The sequence below is a fragment of the Protomyctophum parallelum genome (assembly GCF_964188405.1).
Source record: "Protomyctophum parallelum genome assembly, chromosome: 21".
NCBI classification, from domain to species: domain Eukaryota; kingdom Metazoa; phylum Chordata; class Actinopteri; order Myctophiformes; family Myctophidae; genus Protomyctophum; species Protomyctophum parallelum.
In genome coordinates this window covers 39164365-39180758 of record NC_139713.1, presented here as the reverse complement: position 1 = coordinate 39180758, position 16394 = coordinate 39164365, and the positions used below count along the sequence as shown (strand labels likewise).

General features: G+C 41.8%; 1 long non-coding RNA gene across 1 annotated transcript; it reads left to right on the top strand.

Moving 5' to 3' along the window:
* Window positions 1-2770: 2770 nt before the first annotated feature.
* LOC310879037 lies at window positions 2771-3895 on the top strand. Its single transcript, XR_014570926.1, has 3 exons — window positions 2771-2847; window positions 2986-3063; window positions 3330-3895. It is a non-coding gene; the product is annotated as an uncharacterized lncRNA (long non-coding RNA).
* The last annotated feature ends 12499 nt before the right edge of the window (window positions 3896-16394 follow it).

The following is a 16394-nucleotide window of genomic DNA, read 5'->3' as shown; positions in this document are numbered from 1 at the left end:
CTTCTTGGGCGCAGCTTAAGGGGTCCCCCTTTCGGACATCTGTGCCTCAGCCAGCTGGACGTTGCCTAGTACCTTAACCAGGTTCTACCACGTCAATGTGGTCCCTAGAATCAGTCTTGAGGGTTGCCTCTGCTCCTTCGGAGACAGGAGGCTCTCTGTGATTGAGCTGGGGCTGGCCGCTTCCACCGGGAGGGCCTGGCTCTTGTTCTCATTGATAGGTCTCCGACTGATCTGGTAGTGTACTATCATATATTGGAGTGATCCAATATAGCGCTACATAACGAAGGTTACGTAGGTAACCATGGTTATGTGAGCGATTGGATCACTCCAATTATAGTCGCGGAGATCTATCGCGCCTCGGAAAGGGTACGAGGAAGGGGAAATGACGTGTGCGGGCAAAGTACCCTCGGGAGGCGGTGCCTCACTCACACGTCATTTTCCCGTGTCTTTTAGCACGGGATCATCGGTAAGTCCGCTCGACGCTCCGCCTGCGGACGGAACTATCATATATTGGAGTGATCCAATCGCTCACATAACCATGGTTACCTACATAACCTTCGTTTATTTTGTCCCCCCCCCCCCCCCCCCCCTCTTTTGTTTTTTATTTTATTTTTAGGTAACTGATGAGTTTGAACCTTGGGTTCCTCTCAGTGGACTACAAAGTTTGTCAGCAGCAGAAAACTCTGTAAGTTTCAACTTTGAGGTGTTTAGTTGAAGAATGTATTATTTAGCAATGCTTTCAACTTTTGCAAAAATCTGGCCTGTAGCACTAACATTATAGAGCAATATTAATATATTTGATTTATGCTGGTATCGACCCAGCCAGCTCAAGTTTTATTGAGCATTTTGGTTTGAGCACATAGTGTAAATTCTATGTTTATAATTAGTAGGTTAGTGTAGCAGCAATTGATGTTTAGTTGAGTACATCAGATAGCCGAGGTTGTGTGTGTTTGGGTGAAAAAAGGTTTGCCACTGTTCAGCAATGTTGTTTTTGGCAGCAAAGTTCTATTTTAGTTTTAGTCATAGTCTCTTGAATGGCTTTCATTTAGTTTTAGTCACATTTTAGACACCCGGAATGTTTAGTGTTAAAAGTCTAGTTTTAGTCAACTAAATATCATAAGATTTTAGTCAACTAAATCTACAGGTGATTTAATCGACTACAATGTGGGCGTTGATGCCGTCATAATAGCTGATTTTATACTTCCTGATCTACAGTAGATCGTCTATTTTCAGCATGCAAACAGTGTAAAATGACTTATACTGGATCTCTTGTCCACTAGTCCCTTCCCAACATTTTAGTGTTGGGATAGCTTAGTTTTCATTTAGTTTCCATTAGGTTTCGTCAGTGAAAAAAGGTAAGTCGACGAAAACAACACTGCTGTTCATATATCTGTTTGTACACTTTAGTAGCCAGCAATATGTTAGTGGTAGTCAAGCTAAAGCAATTGTTGTGTTCCCGGCTGCAAAAGATACACCTGTATCTCCCTATTGCTGATACTTCTTATTTGGGGATCTTGAGTGATCTCTTTATTCAAGTTTGGAAGGAAGTTAACTGGTTGGATCAGCGTCTCCCACATGCTAGTCGTTGGTGGTGACTGTTGGTGGATGACAACTGTGCATGTAACAAAGGTCAATCAATACTTTGTATTATTTTCTTACACAGAACCTGAATGAAGATTCCTCTCACTACAACTCTGACAATTGCTTTGAAGATGTACATGATAATATCAGCCACATTATGGTGAGTATACTGTACAGCAGTGATTCTCAGACATCTTTTTCTCAGGACACCCCTGTAAATACTAGCTTCTTCATCCATGGCACCCCTGAATTCCATTGTTAGTTAACAGTACATTTATGTAAAATATGTAAATATCCCCCCTAAGATACAGTTTATGTCACAAGGAAAACTTCTGTTTCTATTTTAGGACAGATTGACATGGTGTTTAACCACTTAGTCTTAAACCCCAGCATCTCTATTTTGGGGGGAGCATTTGATTGATTGATTGAAATATGTATTAAGTTTGCAGAATTACAGTACATTTCAAGCACAAACTCGATACAAAGACTGTTAAATGTTAACTGTGAGTGGACGACCCAATTAAGCATTACACTTACCAAAAACAGCCAATCTACAAGCTCACATCGCAACGTGTTGAGAGCTTATAGATCTGCTATTTTAGGTGAAGAGACATTGAAGAGAGATCAGGTATAGAGGAGCTATAAGCGGTTAAACTTAAGTTATATTGATAATTCCAAATATTAAAGTATTGAGGCACCCCTTTGAAAAACCCTGGTGTACATTACATTTACATTTTTTCTTAGACATATTTTAGGAACTAGACATGTTACATTTTGGTAACATGCAGATTGTAAACAATCTATTGATTTTTATTTTGTAATCTGTTTCTTTAGGTAACTGATGACGATGATACTGAAACATGGAATCCTCTTAGTGGACAGGAAAGTGTATCAGGAGGAGCTGAAGACTGTGTAAGTTTCAACTGTGGTGTTTAGTTGAACAATGTATACTTTAGCAATACTTTAAACTTCAGCAAGTATCTGGCTTATAGCCTCTTAAACAGACACTTGGCTCTCACACATTTCAAATGCTTCAGCCTGTGTCTGTATTGAATGCTTGGAAAACCTGGTCAAAACAGAAAGGGAAAAAACCTCTAAAGCCGATACAGTACATGTGATAAAATCTGTGTTTGGGGTGATAGTAATAATAATTATAGTAAGTTAATCAAGATGTTGTATTCTTATTTACAGAACCTAAATGCCAATACCTCTCTCTATGACTCCGACAATGGCCCTGAAGATGTACATGATGTCACTCCTGATGTTGTAAGTATAGTGTACAATACAGTTCACGTTCTATTTTATGTTAATCATCTTAAGAACTAGCCATGTTGCACTTTAGTAAACAATCTAATCTATGTGGTCGGCGGTCGCCGGTTATTATTTTGTAATCTGTTTCTTTAGGTAACTGATGATGATACTGAGCCATAGACTCCTCTCAGTGGACAACAACAAAGTGTATCAGGAGAAATTGAAGTCTATGTAAGTTAACTGTGTGTTTTTTATTGTTAGTTTTCCACATCCTCTCCTCACCTAGTTCACTTTCTTTCGCCACACTTCCCAATTCCATTTCATCCTCACTGATATTTTTCACCTGTTTGATCCCTCACTGATGGTCCTCATAGACATAAGAAAGATTAGACATCACATTGACCATGTACTGTACTAGCTGTGGCTGTATGTTATCTTAGTTTACACCTGTGTTATCTTAGTTTACACGTGTGTGTGTTTTTCTTCTCCATATCTAGAGCCTGTATGATGACCGTGGAGATTCTTTTCCCAGATGTCCTACTTCCCCGCTCTTGTTTGAGGATGAATGTTCCACAGAGAGTGAACCTCACTTCAATGATGGACCTAATTTCAGTCAAGCTTCACCAAATACCAGTAACTTTATTCCTAATGACTTTGATGACAGTCTTGGATCCATTATTGGAAGTGAAGAAGAAGATTCAATTGTATTTGAAGATAGCCCTGATCAGTCAGTAAATGAGGAATCACATTTTGTAGAAGTCAGTCATGAACAGTTTCCTCTGGAAAATGAAGACCCCCTTTACACTGGTTCAAGACTAACCCAAGCTCAGAGTTTTTTACTTATACTTTCATTTGTTTTGAGACACAGCCTCACAGGCATGGCTCTGTCTGATCTCCTAGATTTGATCAATATTCACTGTCCAGAAAACACACAGTTAACCTCAAAGTATCTGTTCTTAAAAGAGCTTAAGCCAGTAGAATGTCACCTACAATGTCACATATATTGTCCAAACTGTGAGTACTACATCGGTGACCAGGATAGTGAAGGACAATGTGTTGTATGCAACACAACATGGGATAAAAACAGCTCACTAAAGAATGGAAACTTCTTCATATACTTACCAATCCAAACACAGTTGGAACAGAGATGGCACATGCAATTCTGACATTTATGAAGATATTGGAAATGGTAAAATGTACCATAATCTGAACAAAATTGGAGGCCCTCTTGACTGTACTCATGGATACTCCTTAACACTTAACTGTGATGGAGTGCCTGTATTAAAATCATCACTCTATAGTATTTGGCCATTATATGGGATTGTAAACGAGCTTCCTTATGCTTTGCGCAAAGAAAATGTTCTAATGTTTGGCTTGTGGTTTGGTAATAAAAAGCCCAATGTTAATTCATTTTTAAAGCCATTCACTTTAGAGTGTCAGAAGTTGTCAAGTGAGGGCTTTAAGATTAAAAGAAACAGCATTTTGGAACAATGTAGAGTTGTGGCAGCTCTTATGATGTGTGATTCCGTAGCTAGGCCCATACTTCAAAACATGACCCAGTTTAATGGTCAGTATGGTTGCAGCCTCTGTTTACATCCTGGTGAACAAGTTGAAAAGGGTCGTGGCACCGTCAGGGTATACCCATACAAAGACGTCCCAAAGAGGGACCACGCTTCAGCCATAAGTGATGCAAGAGAGGCGTTGCATACCAAAACATCAGTGAGAGGTGTTAAAGGGCCCACATGTCTGATAAAGATTCCACACTTTGACATCATATCGGGCCTGCCTCCTGACCATATGCATAATGTACATCTTGGTGTGGTTCGCCAAATGGCAAGCACCTAGGTTCCATCCTGGAGGCTAATCTTTCCGGTGATAAAATGGCCACCAACGTAATCAAAAAAGTCAATCAAAGAACAAGATTCCTTTACAGGATCTCCTCACTGGTCAGCAAAAACACCTTGAAGACCTTAACAGGAGCCCTCGTACAAGGTTTCTTTGACTATGCATCCACCTCTTGGTACCACAGCACCTCAAAGGCCCTTAAAACAAGGCTCCAGACCTCCCAAAACAAACTGGTCAGGCTCCTACTTGGCCTCACCCCCCGAACCCACCTCACCCCTGCCCACTTTGACAGGCTGGGATGGCTTAGGGTCGTCGACAGAGTACAGCATCTTGCAATGGGTCTGGTCCACAAGATTCGATACACCACCAAGATACCCATGTACCTGTCTAAATACTTCCTTAATGTAAACGAAGTCCACACCCACAACACCAGAGGGAGTGCAACAAACCATGTACAACCCAGATTCGGCACAAACAAGGGACTAAATTATTTTCGCTCCTATGCCACCAAAATGTGGAACGCCCTACCAACAGTCATTAAGACATGTGAATCCCTTGACTCCTTCAAAACCGCTCTCAAAGGGCACCTACGGATGGCTGCAATTCAAAACTGGCCTCTGTAAAATCTGAATCCCCCCCACCCCCCCACCCCATTTCCCTCACTGTATATTGTATATTTTCCCAGTGCTTGTATATTTTCCCTTTTTTGCTTCCCATATGATGAATTCCTGTTCTGTTCTTTAGCTACATAGAAATGTCTATTTGTATGTCTCTAAATGGTTGTATGTCCTTAAATGTTTTGATGAATTGAACAATGTGGACCCTGTTGTAAACAAGTGTAATGCTTAATTGGGTCGTCCACTCACAGTTGACAGTCTTTGTATTGAGTTTGTGCTTAAAATGTACTGTAAATTCTACAAACTGTTAATAAATATTTCAATCAATCAATGTGGCTGGACAGTGAGAATCATGAGAAGCCATATTACATTGGCAATAGAGTGAATGAACTTGATGAACAGCTCTTGCTAATTAAGCCTCCTTGCAATATAACAAGAGTGCCCCGATCTTTTCAGCAAAGGAGATTTTGGAAGGCTAGTGAATGGCAGAACTGGTTACTGTTTTATAGTATATTTGTGCTAAAAGGAATTCTGCCCCAGGCATTTTACAAGCACTGGTTAGTCCTTGTCACCTTTATGTTCATTCTTTGCAAGGACATTATAACAACAGAGGACGTAACAAAATGTGAAAAACTTGTTGTAGATTTTGTCAAACAATTTGAAACACTGTATGGAAAGACCCATGTGTCATTTAATGTACATTTATGTCTTCATTTGCCTGAATCTGTCAGGAATTGGGGACCTTTGTGGGCTCATTCTGGGTATATTTTTGAATCGTATAATGGTGAAATACTGAAAATGTTTCATGGCACTCAGTGTGTTCCTTTACAGATAATGAAACAATTCACTTATAGACAAGTATTGCCTCTTTTGAGGAATGATGCACTGAGAAATGCTGTTCCTGAATGCATCCAGCTATTTAATAACTTAACTGGACGAAAAAGACTGAAGCAGTTTGAAAGAGTAGGCGATCAACTTGTTACCCTTGGTTTACATTATTCTCAAAAACTTTCTAGTGAAGAGACACTGGTCATGAGATGAGAGAGCAACTTTCAGTCACCACGGATACAGTCGTGAAAATATTCAGACGACTTCTAGTCAACGGGGAGCTGTATTACTCTCAGGAGTTCACAAGAGTAGTGAAAAGGAACAGTTTCACTGTGCTGTTGCAGAATGGACACATCATCACTGTATACTATTACATTGTAGTAGTGCAACATGGTGACAGAAAATGCTTTGCTTTTGGAAGATCGTATGACAGATCACATAGTACGCTGATTAATGTTGAGAATGTAGTTGGTCTGAAAAGGGAATTTCGGGGCAGGAAACAGATATTTGATGTGACATTGTTCAAAAGAAAATGTATGCTAATTGATCTGCCACAATATGCAAGCCTCTATGCTGCATGTATACCTCCAAGATCCAGTGTGGAGGATTGAAAATATAAAGGCAAAGAACATTTCAATTGTCGTGAAAAAAATCACACCTATGTGAAGTGAGGGGTGCTCGTATCATCGTACATCATCCGATAAAACTGAAATAAAAATCGAATTAACATTAAAAAGCCAACTTGCTCAGACACGTGATGTAAAAAAAAGTATCCTTTCATTGTCGATGGCATTTCATTGATTTAATTGATTTGTTTCAATGAACTTGTTTGTGTAATACAGATTATTTTGTCTTCAATGTATTTTCTTTAGGCTATATAGCTATATGATATGCATGGTCCATGTATATGCTATGGTTGTTTATTTGAGAAAAAACACTTTTATATGTATATATATCCATATATGGTACAATATATATGACCATATATGGTACAATGTATAATCATACATGGCACAATATATGGCACATGCATATTGCAATATGTTGTAGCATATAAAGATAAACTATTATGTAAAAATATATTGCCCTTTTTGGTCTTGATTGCAATATATATCTTTATATGTAACAATATATACACATATATGGTGCATATATTGTGATATATTGTAAAATATAAATACTAAATCTCATATATGGGAATATATTGCCTAATATATTGCATGATATTGTCCAATATATTGCAATATATTTTTCTTTCGTAAGGGTAAACGCACCAAGTGTCACTGTAGTGCAGCCTAACACACGCACGCACACACAAACACACGTACAGTACAAGTACAGTACAGTACAGTACAGTACAGTACAGCACCACTCAGTTCATATGGGCCTGATTTTAAGACCTGCATTCTATTAATGTCTTCCAAATCCTGACAGTTTTCTAAAACAAAATCAGTGGTGCACTGGAGCTCAAACCTTTTCATGTCAAGGAAACCCCAGAATGATAATGTATTTGGCCCGTGGACCACCATCTGAAAATATGTTGTTCCAGGGACCCCCAGAAGGAAATGGATGAGTTTAAAACATTCACCGTGAAAGAATTCAAAGATTTGCACACATTTTCACGATTTTTCAAAATAGCAGATCTACAAGCTTATAGCACATCACGCAGTGCCGCACTATGAGCTTGTAGATCTGCTCTTTTTCAACAGCTAAAGTTTAACATAATGGTTGAAGTGGTTAAAAGCTATAGTGACACAGATACGTCCCTGTGCTAAATGCCTCGACGCCGCAGATAGGGTTGCCAACCGTCCCGTAAAATACGGGTTTGTATCGTATTTGACAGCTAAAAGACCTGTCCCGTAATGAACCGATACGGGACGCACTTAATCCAGTATTTTGGGGTCGTGGAAAAATGACAGCGCGTTATGGTGATTCTCAGTCACTCGCTCCCATTCAGACACACAGAAGAAGGGGCAGCGATTCTAAGCTATAGGAAATGGAAAGCAATACAATGAAACCTGGTGTCTGGAAGGGCGCTAGGCTCAGCTAGTCAGCTCATTGGTCAGTACTCTTCATATGCACGCAGCAGGCCAGCAGCAGAGCCAATCACTGATGTTAAACAGCATGCTGCTGGTATGGGGCGCGTTCGGAAATACCGCACCGGAGCGCACTCGACTATTAGATTGCATTGCACAGTGCGCTCAGTGCGCTATTTCCGAACGCGCCCATGGTGAAAACCATAACAAAAATTTGAAGCAGAGGAGAAGCCACGGAGCCCTGAGTCAGTTCCTTGTTCCTCAAACAACTCTAGAGGCTAACATGGTATGTCTTGTCTTGTCATTTGTCAAATAAGCATGTTGATTTTGTTGCTTGCATAAATATGAATTTAAAGTAGCCTAAACAGAAGAGTGGGTAGTGGGTACTAATATTGAACAGCACCTGACTGACCCGATAATAATAAGGTCAACTCAAGTTTATGATTTGAATATTTCATGGCTTAATAATTTGTATGCTGTAAATCTGTAAAAAAAAATACAGTACATTTCAAGCACAAAAAAAAATACAGTACATTTCAAGCACAAAAAAAAAGAGGTTCCACCGTTTTCAATTCATCATAACATTTAGAGATGTACAGTCCACTATATACAAGTGATATTTAAACACTTCTCTATAGCCAAAAAAAGGAAATCATCATAAAGGATGTAAAAATGACAGTTGGTAGGGCGTTCCACATTTTTGTGGCATAGGAGCGAAATGTATTTGCACATGGTTTGTTGAACTAACTGGTGTTGTGGGTGTGGACTTTGTTTACATTAAGGAAGTATTTAGACAGGTACATGGGTATCTTGGTGGTGTATCAAATCTTGTGGACCAGACCCACTGCATGATGCTGTACTCTGTCGTCAACCCTAAAGCCATTCCAGCCTGTCAAAGTGGGCAGGGGTTGAGGTGGGTTCGGGGGGGTGAGGCCCAGTAGTAGCCTGCCCAGTTTGTTTTGGGAAGTCTATAGAGCCTTGTTCTAAGGGCCTTTGCAATATGTTAGGAGCCATTGAGCCTTGTTCTAAGGGCCTTTGCAATATGTTGAGCCTTGTTCTAAGGGCCTTTGCAATATGTTATGAGCCATTGAATTGTTTGTATTTAGGGGGCACGGTGGCATAGTCGGTAATGCTGCCTCACAGCTAGAAGGTCCTGGGTTCGATTCCCTGTTGGCACTGGGGGCGTGTTCCCTCCTCCTTTTTTTGTATTCATTGTATTTTGTATCTTATTGATTTATATGTATTTTATTTGATTGTATTTTTATTTTTATTTGTTAATTTGCACATTTTGACAAAATAAAAATTTAAATGATAATCTGTTTCTCATGTAGTCTTAGTGACTTAGTCGATACCCTAACCATAACCGCATGCTTTGGGGGTTTGACTCGAAATTTAGACGTGAAATTGGGGGGGGTTTGCTTGGAAATGACCCAATTTTTCTATTTGATTTTCAAATAAGGGACACCAATTTTTAATAAGGGACACCAATGTTTTTCGCAATTGGCGCAATTGGCGCAATTGGCGCAACGGGTAATGTCCCTTATCTGAAAATATGATAGTTGGCAACCCTAGCCGCAGATCAAATGGGCCTGAACTCAATCGTTATGTTGTGTATACTAAATAAATAGAGCCAGCTTTGCACTGCTTCACCACTGTCATGAAAACCATCATATAGTCCCGAATAGTCTTTCCTTATATACTGTACAGTATGCTATTTGAAATGGACTGCATTATACTGCACGCATTACAATGTATTTCACATTCAGGAAACCACGCGATGCTCGTTTTTCTCTATATTGCAATCTATTCGGTTTCTAATTCAATATTTCAAACGTTCTTTCACAGAGAAGCTGAGATTTGACCGTTTGTAGCGGTCGACAGTACTTGCACGCTCTGCTTGCGCGGCCTACTTGTGTGCAACAAGCAAGTATAGGCACTCGACAGAGTGACGTTCTAGTTAGGCCTATGGTCGAATATGACATCGACACATTTGAATAATAAGTTGCTAACGCCGCCCCATCCCCCCGGTTCCACACAAATACTTCTGTCCCTCAAATGAACAGTTTGGATTTGATTTTGGTCATCCTAAAAGGGCATCAGCAGCTACAGAACAACAACAGATAAGTGCTTGTCTTTGAAGTCTATGTAATAGTGGCTCTGCAGTGCAGGGTGACAGGTTTGAACTGCATGGCCAAATTGTGTTTCTTTGAAACAGAACCTGTATTCTCAGTTGAGATTCTGGTTGGTTTACATTACTGGTCAGTAGTCAGGCTGCATTCAGGTGTTAATGGAAATACCAAAATAAGTCGGAAGTCCATGAGCCAGAGCTCCAAATTTGGGCTCCTAATCTGAGCATTGTATGAAAATATGCCAGAATTTGAATAACTTTCCAGAATCAAAATTGGATACAAGAGGCAACATTCTTATTTGTTAGAATCAAAGGATTTAAGTAATATGTTGCTACTCCGCTATGTCGTACCTGGAATCAATTCAAATAAAATAAATTAAATCATGTTTACTAGGGCAGATGACTAAGGCTGGGACCGAGGCTAACTAAAGGATAAGGATTATCAGGATAGGGCGAGAGGGACACGTTAATCATCCTGAAAACGACCAATGGTTGAGAGCAGCAGGCCACTCCTATACTGCTCCTACAAGCTCACTGGGCGTTGTGTACGACTTACTGTACCAGTGAGCTTGTAGGTCTGCTATTGACTTGGGAGTTGGGACGTTTGGACCTGAGAGAGTGATTCGGTCAGTTTCGGTTTATTTCTTAGCAAGTCGGTACGCAATACGTGTTAAACTTAACAGACACACATTATTTTACCGAGCTGTCTGTCTGTCAGTGACTCATTTTGAGTGACACCTGTCACAATAATGTTAGTGTTGAGCAAAATAAGAGAGGTTTCGCCGGATGCCGCTGCTGCTCTGCAAAGTAAGTATAACGACTGACTGACGGTGGAAGTATTAAATTTGTGGCTTGCATTCACTTTTATGATCTTTTAAAATTGTATACATTTTATGAATTGCTGTCACGGTCACCTGACAGTCGAGCTGACACATGTCATGATGTTGAGGGCACCTGTGTGTGTGTGTGTGTGTGTGTGTGTGTGTGTGTGTGTGTGTGTGTGTGTGTGTGTGTGTGTGTGTGTGTGAGAGAGAGAGAGAGAATGACCGAGATAAACTAAGTAACTATAGTAGAATTTGAGAAATGGACATTGTGAGTACAATACATTTCCTCAGTTTCCTGGTCCTATTCACAATATAAATGGTTGTTTTATTGTGTGTGTGTGTGTGTGTGTGTGTGTGTGTGTGTGTGTGCATTTTGCGTGGCTGTGTGCGTGTGTGTTAGAGGCAGGTTTCGTCAGTGACACTGACAGGTCGCTGACCAGACGGGACCCGAACGAGTTGATTCCTGGACCACAGCATCTCCGACTGAGGAAGACCATCGGTGGTGACATACAGGTCTGTGTCCCCTCTCTATGACCTCATACAGGTCTGTCCCATCTCTATGATATCATATGGGTCTGTTTTGTGCACAGACATATAAACATATCTCCGGCTCTGGAGCGTATGTGCTCAAGGGAGGGAAAATCTTTGCAGAGATTCCTTGCGAAGCCCCGCGGAAGCATGAGCGTGCGTCACAGAGCGCATGTTCGGGTCCGTAAGTCCCTGAAAAGATGCGCTGTGATTGGCCAATAATCACTTGAGTGGCAGCGTGACGTAACATGCCTTCCACACTTCCGCCGTACTTCCTCTCCCAGTGTAAATTTCTTCCGCCCCTCCTTCAACACACATCGCTCCAACCAGGGACGTAGCTGACCATTTGGTTGTCCTACTCGTAGGATATTTGTGCTGCCCCCCCCCCCCCCCCCCCTCCAAACGAGAGCACTGCTATTCCTCATCCAGATCGGCTATTTTCGCTGTTTGTATGAGGACGCACACGGCTGCTCTTTATTAGACGGCAGAGCCGCGGAGAAATTTGTTATTTTGAGGGTCGGCTTAGCACTTTTTGGCACATTTTGTTGCCCCCCCCCCTCGGCGTGTTGCCCTACTCACAGTGCGTATTGCGTGTATAGGTATAGCGACGGCACTGGCTCCAACGAACTGCAGCGGCCAATGAGGCATCTATTTTTTTTATTAATTATCTATTTCCTATGGTCCCCTCTCTATTGGTGCGTTCAGACGGACAGATTAAACTATGCAAAAAAACGCCCTAGTGGTAAGAACGGGGACTGCAGGCGGACCCGTGGAGTTATGACGAGGAAACCCTGTGCAGCTGGGCTTTAACATTGAGCGCCCATTTGCACTTCCGCATTTTGGACACCAAATTTGGTGTCCTAATCGGAAAAAAACACGGAAATAGACGGTTCTTCCAGGTGCTTCAAAACGCCACTGAGCAACTTCCACAGGAAGGAATACAGGTCATACAGGTCTATTTTTTAAATTAATTAGAAACAAATGGTCCGGATGTTCGCTTGAACGTTCAGATGCCAGCTGCAGAATGTGGTCTGACTGGCACCTGTGACTGTACTGTGACAATTTACAATTTGGGCATTTAGCAGATGCTCTTAATCCAGAGCAATTTACAGTAAGCAAGAACACATGGTAATACATAAAAAATAGTTATCAAGAATCATACATAAGCTAAGAACCTATGAACATCCGTCTAACAGTCGAATATCTATAATGAAACTATGTGTCTACATAAAATGCTGTCTAAATTGCATACGTTTAGCCTTTGCATACGCCTTTAAGGTGGTCGAGGGCAAGTGCTACGGTAAGTGCTACTACGGGTAGCACCGATGATGAAGTCACGTGTGTGCAAAACTGCATTTCTGTACATTTATGTGCATGTTCTGTTTTGTGTTCTATTGTAGAATGTGAAGCCAATAAACGATGTCTTAAGGGAGCTGTTGGATTTCATCCCAGATGATTGTGCTGAAGCCAAAGGTAACGTCTAATACAGTACATCTTTCATTAAGCAGCTATTACACTCATAGACTGTGTGTGTATTTCCTAAGAGCAGACATCATGCATTGTGCTGTTTTCTTTACTTGTACTTTCTCCTAATCTCAAACTCCACCTCTCCTTTTTTGGGTTGCTTTGTGGTTTAATTCTGTGAATCAGTGGTTATCAAACCTTTCAGGCAGAGGAGTTACATTTTGTTGTGAAAATAGCCGATCTACACGCTCACGTGTGGCAGCGGTGGCTCAGGGGTTGAGTTAACTACCCCAGACTTAGTAAATCCCTAATTGCTCCCGATGAGCAGGTTGGTGCCTTGCATCTGCCAATATTATGGGACTTGGCTGTCGTTCTCTGTAAATGGTGCATTTATTGCGAACGCAGTGAGCCACTTAGTATGACAGCAAGGGCTGAATGTCTGTGTGTCACGCTGTTACACCACCCGCCCGCCACCAGAGGGCGCAGCTAGACAGCAAGGGCGGACGCAGCTAGACAGCAAGGGCTGAATGTCTGTGTGTCCCGCTGTTACACCACCCGCCGCTGCTTAACAACGACACTGTCTGTAACTTGCTCGCTGTTACACCACCCGCCGCTGCTTAACAACGACACTGTCTGTAACTTGCTGTACTAGGCCCAACATAAAAATAATACTGTCACAACGACACTGTCTGTAACTAGGCTGTGTGTGCATATGGGCTAACATTAGCTAAGCAGTCACAGTCCTGTTTACTGCTGCTCAACAACGACACACCAGAGGGCGCAGCTAGACAGCAAGGGCTGAATGTCTGTGTGTCCCGCTGTTACACCACCCGCCGCTGCTTAACAACGACACTGAATGTCTGTGTGTCCCGCTGTTACACCACCCGCCGCTGCACACAGGGCGCAGCTGTAGCACACAAACACACACACACACACACACACACGAGCTGCGTTCGCTTCCCGCGTTTGCGCGTCTTACTTGTATATATAGCACCTTTATCCAAGGCGCTTTACATAGATTGTGCATTACATTCACCCACACATTCATACACCAATGGCAGAGGAAACCATGCAACCAACTTGTTCATTGCGAGCAATTTGGGGTTCAGAGTCTTGCTCAAGGACAAGGACACCTCAACACAAACTCAGGGGGAGCCCGGGATTGAACTGGGAACCTTCCGGTTCCCAACCGGCAACTCTAACCCTGAGCCACTGCCGCCTCTGTTAATCCATATCTCACTGAGCATTGCAATACATATAGTTACATACTAGTTCGATATCCATCCATCCATCTATCTTCAACCGCTTATCCGTAGTCGGGTCGCGGGGGCAACAGCTCCACCAGAGTGCTCCAGACTTCCCTCTCCAGATCGATATAGATATTCAGTCAAAAACGTTTTTCTTTACTGGCGGCACGCACAGCTCACAGGAGCAAGCCAGATGACCACACAGATTAAAGTTCTCAGTGGCTACGACTTAATTTCAACAATTTCATTTAATTTATTTTTACCTGAGCAACAGGCCCTAATTTTCAAGTAATTTGGATTCCATGGAAGTTTCCATGTCTTTGCATGTCTTCTATGGAAGCATGTTGCTAAATGAGATCTCAATTGAGAGCTCGTAGATAGGCTATTTTCCGGTATAATTTTGAGCATTTGAAGGAGTTAGACTTGCATCCATCTGCATTTTCACCTGGTCTGGCAGTATGTAGAACATGTAGATGTACAGGTTCTTCATTGTAGAACCTGTATGTAGAATGTGTGTGTGTGTGTGTGTGTGTGTGTGTGTGTGTGTGTGTGTGTGTGTGTGTGTGTGTGTGTGTGCGTGTGTGTTATGACCCTTCAGTCTGTTTCAAAATGATTCAAAACATTTCAGTTGTGAGATTTTATTTTGCTTTAATCAATTATGTGACAAATTTGGTGTCCTATTCACAGTACACTCACTGTCGTTCAGTGTCAATGAAGGCTGTATGTATGCATCATTCTGTTTGCTCCCAGCACCAGCAATGAAGAGTGGGGGGGTTATTTCCCTCCCTGCCTCTTGAACGATTCCTTTCATTTTTGGAGTATACGTGTCTATTCACACATGTATTTATTTACAATGTATTTGTTTTCAATCTATCTCAGGGCTGTAACCTAGGTTTTTTCAGATGGAATTCCATAATTAATCATACCCTGTGCGGCATGTGCACGTATAGGTCAATGGTTAAAATGATTTGCAGGCGGTATACGCTATTTTTCCCCAAAATCCTTCGCACGGCATGCTACATATGCTGTAGCGTATACCGGTATACTAAGAAAAAAGTACTGCCGTAGCAGACAACCCGCTGCACAACAAATTCCTTCTGGTGCAAGGCTTGAAGATATAAGTTGAGGTGAAGAAAATGCCAGCACTCATTGTATGTCCTTTAGCATGATTTTATTTAACTCTGACGAGAGTGAACGTCAGCGTTGTCAGTGTTGTCACATGCGCTGACGTTCACTCTCGTCAGAGGTTAATACAATCATGCTAAAGCCTAAAGGACATACAATGAGTGCTGGCATTTTCTTCACCTCAACTTATAACGGTAGACTACACTACAATACTGAGTTATCTGGCTGAACTGAAATGTGTTCCTTTTCCTGTCATGTTCTGTGTTTCTATTTTTCTGTCTCTCTCTCTCTGCTCCTCTCCAGCGGCCCTCGCTCAGAATGGCGTCATGAGGGACATGAAAACCAAAGTGGAAAGTGTCGACTCCTTCCTCAAAGCGCACATTGGCCTGTTTGAGGAGTACGCCGAGAAAGGTTAGGATCTTTATTTTATTTTTTTACGATTTATTTGGGGGATTTTATGTCTTTATTGGTACGACACTAGGCTTCTTGCTGACAGGAAATGGGGAGAGAGAGATGTGGGGGGGGTTACCTTGTCAGTGATATCAACGAGGGGCCGGCTCTAGTCAGGCGTTTGATCAACGCCTGCCTCCCTTATTGGCTGCCGGTCACGTGTCACCCAGTGACCTACTTAGTTAGTCTGTGCCTGACAGGTCGTCGGGGAACATCACTATGGTCTTCCTCCGACCCTACTGTGTGACTACTAACTGTGAAAACTACCTTATATTCAGGGCTGCACACAACTTTTTTGGTCTAGTACTCAGAAGAGCACCTGGAGGAGTTGCTTGGTGCTCCTAAAATGCGGCGACCCGTCTCGCCGGATGGATAAAAGAGGGATGAATAACTTATAGCAAAACAATATTCATTGGATGAGTGGGGAGTCAATGGAGGGTATTGCAACTCTAGATTTAGCCCTAGAATGG